The following is a 6,725-nucleotide window of genomic DNA, read 5'->3' as shown; positions in this document are numbered from 1 at the left end:
TTTTCATTTTTCTCAAAGGCGATGTTATCTTCTTCAGCTAGAAGTAATCAACTATCTACTTGAGCTGAATCACACTCCGTCAAAGTGTAACCTTTATGTATTACCCTTTTGAAATAATGCAGGCTTATACACCATGGTGAACATATCAGGCCCTCGGCTGAGTTTATGCTCCAGCTGGACAGAACGGCTGCAGCACTGTAGTTAGTGTTCGTCATTTCAACACACTCTGTGTCCCTGGCACCCACTCACCCATCCACCGCCCATCCTTTCTCCTATCAATAATAATGCCCAGAACAAGCATCCAGAAAAACAGCTGGCATAGAGTGATTTTTTGTTGACATGGTTTCTACAAAAATGTATTGTCTCAATTTCATCCACTGGGATAGGTAGGGAGTATAAAAAGATAAAGATAATTATGGGCTCAGCATGTGATGCTGCAGGGGCTAAATCCTCGCCTTGCATCCGTCGGGATCCCGTACGGTGCTGACTCATGACTAGACTGCTCCACTTCCTTTCCAGCTCACTGCTTGTGACCTGGGAAAGCATCAGGGAATGACCCAATGTTTTAGGACCCTGCACCTGCATGGGAGACCTGGAGGAAGCTTTGAATCTGCTAAGCTCTGGCACTAGAAAAGCGTTACACGTATTTGCATAGCTGGTATAAACATTTCAGGCCATGATGTTTTTCTCATTAAAACTCATTCTCCTGTCAGGGTGTGCAGGTATACCTGGCTGTGCAGAAAAAGCATTACTTAAAGTAGCTGTGAAGATCCTAATTCTGTGGTAACTGTGACAAATGCAATTTTTCTGCTAAAATTGGTTTTGATGAGCTTATTTTTTTGTTTAAACACTATGAATTTTTGTTTTTGAAACCCACTTAGCCAAATTTGATCTCTCGTTTTGAATTCTTCCCAGTTAAAGGTGATAATGTGTTACTAATTGAGAATCAATTTACTTTTCATTCAGCACAATTTGAGTTACTGCTCTCAGATGGATTTGATGATGTTGATTGTAAGGGCTCTGAACATCCTGAATTTTCCTTGTCAGATGCTGCGTACTAGAACAGTGAATCAATAAAAAATTTGGAATGTTCTATAAAAATTGCATTTATGTGCGTGGTAATGAACGTGGAAAATTTTAATTTCCCCTTAGGTCACTTTTAATGTTCTACCCATAGGTGGCAGCAAGTGACCAGGCTGCAAAACCATCTGGCTTTCCAGCCAGCCTATCAGGTGGACCTGTTACTGCTAAACCACCATATTCAGTTGCCTGAAATGTGGCTCCTCTCTGCTGAGCGGAAGAACTTTGCTCCAGCTTGATTCTTTGTTTGAGGCTAATGTCAATGCCAGCAGCACCATGTAGTGTTCAGGCTGCCCAGTGCTCCTGCTTTCCTGTCTTCTCTTTGGAATGCATTCAAATAGAAGTGCTCTTGGAAATTCCACCTGGACCATTTGATCCCTGTGGATCTGGAGTCTTGCTCTCTTACTAAAGTACTTCAAAACCTTCACAGAGAATGATTTTGGAAGTATTTATTTTGGTATAAAAGTATCTTAAAACCTATCCATAGTTTTTTTAAAAGTTATTTTTATTATTTCCAATGATACAGTTTTGTAGGCATAGGGATTCCGCCTTCTCCTTCCCTTCTATTCTCCCCATTTTACCCTCCCATCATTCCCCCCTCCATGTTATTAGAGTGGTATAGTCCTTTAGTAACAGTTTCTTTTTTCGTTTTATTTATTTATTTATTTATTTATTTATTTATTTATTATTATATTTTTGACAATCTTTACATAGTTAATTAGGGTAAAAAGGTTCAAGGGCTATAGGAAAGTGGGTAAGACTATTATTCCCATATTGTTTCCTTCATGTTTAAGGGAGAAGGCCCACCCAATTTTCTACCCACCCCAGGTCCCAGATGTAGGGCATGCTCTGAGGGTCTTGTTCAAGCGGTTTTGGTAGTTCAACAGTTCTGAATTGCTGCCACTCTCACAACTCCAAGCACAACGAGGTCTTTGAAGAATCCACTAATTGACATAGTCCATCATAGAGTCTCCATTTGCCCAGTTCTTCACTGCCAACATATAGCTGAGGTGGTTAATTGACTTGTTCTGTCCTCTGTCTTTTGATGGTTAGGGTTCTGAGTCTGGAAGCTCGATTGGGGAGATCCCCAAAGCAACTTTGTCTAAGGTGTTCCCAGCAAGATTCTTGTATGTACTAGCAAGCACAGGGCCCAGCACAGTCCATCACCCTGATCAGCTGTTGGTTACAATTGCTGGATTGGTTCTGTTACCATCCCTGTCTTCCACTGGAACCAATGGGTGTCGCAGTCCAGCCTGGTTCTGTCCAGGACATACTCCGCTCTCACACAAACCAATGTGGGCTGCAGCCTAGTCGGAGTGACCCACAATAACCCCCACCAGGCCCGCCCCTGCCCTGGTTTGCCAATATGTGTGGCAGACTAGTCCAGTCTGTACACATCCCCTTCTGCTCTCATACATGTCAATGGGTATTAAAACCTTGTTCCAATCTAAACAGCTCAACTATCCAGCCTTCATGGATGTTGTTGGGTGTCTCTCAAGTCACCCCAGCCCCTGCCCTAGTTTTCATGCCCTTCCATGGGGGGTGGTAACCCAAGAGGGAGGAGCCCACTATTTCCCTCCCAGGCCACTCCCACTAACAGATTATGCACTCTCCAGGTAGTTCTGTGGTTTTACTTGACAGAACTAGAACCCCAGTGCCAGCTTCTGCCAGCTGATGCTGCGGCTAAGCCCAAACAACCCTCACCCACTCTAATTGTAGATTGCACCAGTAGGAATAATCAGCCCAGCCTGGCTTTTCCCTGTTCTGGTCCACATGAGGCGCACAGGTGTTGTAACCCTGCCTAGTCTGGTCTGTCCCCATCTCAGCTCATGCTTTCCAGTGGGAGTAGCTGTCCAGCAAAGGAACCACTCCTTATTCCCCTGCTGGATCCGCCCCTCCCTTCCTGGTTCTCATGTGTGCTGGTTGGGTGCTGCGGTCACATCTGGCACAGGCAACCTCACCTTGGCATTCCGTAATGTGCACTGATTTTTGTTGCAACCGAACCCAGCTCGACCCACACTGTTCTGGTGCTTGGATTTACCAGTAGATGATGAGAACTGATTCAGCCTGGTCTGCCCCTGACCCATGCCAAATGTATGCCAGTGGGTAACTTCCCATGGCCTGTTTTGGGCTGTTTCCTTCCATGCTTCTTGCGCTTACTTGCAGGGTCTGTGTCCTGTCAGAGGAGTTGCCCAGGCTCCTCCATCAGAACTTCTCCCAATGCCAGATTTCACGCATACCAGTGGCTCCATGAGCCAGCACTACTCAGTTCACCTCCTGTCCTAGCAGGAACAGTGGTTTTTCTTAACTGGCCTTCAACCCAAACTGGTCCTTGCTGTTGGATGTTTCAGCCCAGCCATGGCTCATCCATACCCACATATGGCTCATACATGGCTCAGTTGGGGTTGAGACCTAGCCTAGTCCATCCCACATCTACCCTGGTCCTCCAGGACACCAGAGGGCGTAGCAGTCTGACCCGGCCTGGTGCGTCTTGTCCTAGTCCACACTTGTGCCAAGGGAGACTACAACCGTTTCCTGATCAGAACGCAGCCCCCATTCCAGCTTGTGTGCCACTTGGTGGGAACGTCAACTCAGCTAGGGTTGTCCTCTTAGCTCCCCAACCAGGCCTATTCCCAGCCATAGATCACGCTCCTGCCAGTGGTTGCTCTGACTCATCTTGGTTCAGCCCATAACCTGTCCTGACCTCTGCCTTAGACACTGTGGTTCAGCCTCCGTGGCTCACGCAGACCAGAAGGTGCAAGAGCCTAGCTGGGCATGTCTTGTGCTCCATCCTGGTCTCTAGTTTCACTTGTGGGCTAAGGTTTGCTCAGTCCTGCCCAGTCCACCCTGTTCCATTACTAATTGACACATTACCGAGCTGCTGGAGCTACTTTGCCCAGCTTGTCCGACCCCAAGTTCTGGACCACATGTTCACCAGCTGGAGCTATGACTCGCCAAGGGAGTTTCCCAAGTTCCTCCACTTAATCCATTCCCAGACCCAGTTCTCATACATGCCATTGGGTTTAGGCCAGTGACCGGCGTAATCTGGCCTCCCATTTGGCCTTGTATGAGCTGGTGAACGTTGCAGCCTGGCCCATACCACACCCTATTCAGGATGCACATTTGGGTGCTGCTGCCATGACCAGTCCAGACTGTTGCGGGTTCCTTTACCTGTGAGTGATGGCAGGCTCCTTGGTTACACCTAGCTTAGTCCATCACCACCCCAACCCTTGAGCTAACCAATGGGGCTAGAATTTTCACAGGGTTTGGCCCACACATACCCCACAGAATCTACCCCCGGATATGGTTCTCGAGTGCTAGTTAATGTAATGGCCCTGCTTAATGTGACCCTTCTCCTGATCTATCATCATGTCAGGTAACAGGATATGATTCTGCTGGACAAGCCCTGAGCCATAGCTTTTGCATGGACTGGTATTTGGTGGTCAGCATTGTTCAGTGATTACAAGTGCTTCAAAGGAAGAGTTACTGTCATTGGGAATCTTTATGATGGTTCACGTCCTAGAAGCTCAGTGGGTTCAATCTGGAGTTACCTAAGCAGCAATTCAAAGAACCAAAACCCCAGAGCTGCCCGGCCGGACGGCCAGCAGGCAGAGCCTAGCACCAAATGGTGCATTGGCCACTGGGGACAGCTCACCACGTGCACGTGGTGGCTGGCGTCTGGGATCCAGGCATGAGACTCCCCGTCCTGAGACCCACCAGCAGCCAGAAGGCTGCTGGAAGTTTAAACTCCCAGGCCCAAGGTCATGCCCCTGTTAGGTACAGTTTCTAAAAAAAAAGCTTAACATTCTTCTATTTAACTGCATTATGGCATTGTAGGTATAGACAAAAACATATCTATGTCTTCATATTGTCAAGGTGTATTTAACTGTTTTGTTGGGAGTTATCCACTGATTCACACCCCAAATGCCCTAATTTCCTAATGATCAGGAGCCTTCCCTCTACATGGATAACAGGAATTCTTGAGCAATCTCCAGTGCCTCCCTGGGTCTACATTATCAGGAAGCTGCAGTTAGGAGCCAGAGCAGGGCAGTGAGCTCAGGTGGACCACAGGTGCCTAAAATCCTGGGTTTAATGCTCACTTTCCATAGAAATAACTATTGTCTTCACAAACCACTATATAGATATCTAGACATTTATCACAGTGCCAAATACTTGATATATATAGTATATAAATGTATTATAAATATATATAATATATATATATAATCTCACTTGCTCTTCACAGGAGACCTCTGTGTTAGATATTATGAATATCATTTGACAGTTGAAGAAGTGGAAAGAACTGATGAATTTACTCAGCTTCAGTTGCTTTGGCTAGTTTAAGGAGCAGCTTTGCAGGCTGTGTTAAGACTTTGGTTTAACTTCATGTTACTGCCATGTGCACTACAGAAGACATAAATATCCTGTATTCTTGAGGGCATCACAGTGGGACCCTGTATATGTGCAAAAGGTGTCAAGGCAACAGAATTTGGAAAAAGCACAAATTATGGTCATTGAAGCCTGGGCAGAAGTGGGAGCTAAAGCAGCATGTGGGTGAACCCAAAATGTAATGCATTACTTCAATTAATATAACATTATTTTTTAAAGGTTCATTTATTATATATTTGGAATGGAGAGAGAGAGAGAGAAATTGTTTTAACAGTTGATTCACTCCAAAATGAGTGCAATGGCCAAAGCTGGGCCAGGCCAAAGCCAGAACCTTCCTCCTCTCGCTCACATGGTTGCAGAGGCAGAGGTCCAAGTTCTTGGGCCATCCTCTGCTGCTTTCCCAGGTGCATTAACTAGGAGCCAGAAGTGGAGCAGCTGGGTCTGGAACTGGTGCCCACGTGAGATGCCAGCATCCAGAAGACTGCTTAACAACACTGGCACCCATGTGTGTAGCATTACCAGCTTGGCTAGTGTCTTCCACATTGCAAGCATCAAGCTGTAAGGAACTAGATCCTCTAACTCTCAGGGCGGCCAGGACCCTAAAATATTCTCAGGATGTTTCTGGAGACACAGGTTTCCCTGTAACAGCAGCAACACATATTTTATAATAATAAACCACTTACACATACACAGGCGGTCAACATCATTAGTCATTCAGAAATGAGAGGCAAAATCCCAATGAGATAGGACTTTCTGTTTATTGGGAGAGCTAGAATCAGAAAGACAACAGCAAATGTTAGCAAAGCTGCTAGAAAGCTGGAACCTTCAAACATTGCTGATGAGAATGAACAGTGATGCAGCCACTTGGGAAAATCATCTCATAAGTTCCCAAATAATTAGATGGGGTTACCATAGGGACCTACAATTCTGTTGCCAGGGAAAGAAATTATCCAAGAGAAATGAAAATGTATGATCAGTTAAATTGGTGTAAGAATGTTTATAGTAGCATTATTCATAGTACCCTGAATGTGAAAACCACCCAAATGTCCATCAACTGCTCAATGGGTATAGCCCTACAGTGGAATATTACTCAACAACAACAAAGCAGGAAGTACTAATACATGTGACTCCATGAATGAAGTTGTGTAGTGTTATGTTAAGTTAATGAAACCTGTCACAAAAGACCAGTTATTGCTTGATTTTACTTATGGAAATATGCAGAGCAAGCAAATTTGTAGGAATAAAAAGTAGACTAG

This window comes from Ochotona princeps, chromosome 1 (assembly GCF_030435755.1).
Source record: "Ochotona princeps isolate mOchPri1 chromosome 1, mOchPri1.hap1, whole genome shotgun sequence".
NCBI classification, from domain to species: domain Eukaryota; kingdom Metazoa; phylum Chordata; class Mammalia; order Lagomorpha; family Ochotonidae; genus Ochotona; species Ochotona princeps.
The sequence above is the reverse complement of the archived record's forward strand: the minus strand, read 5'-3'. Positions refer to the sequence as shown.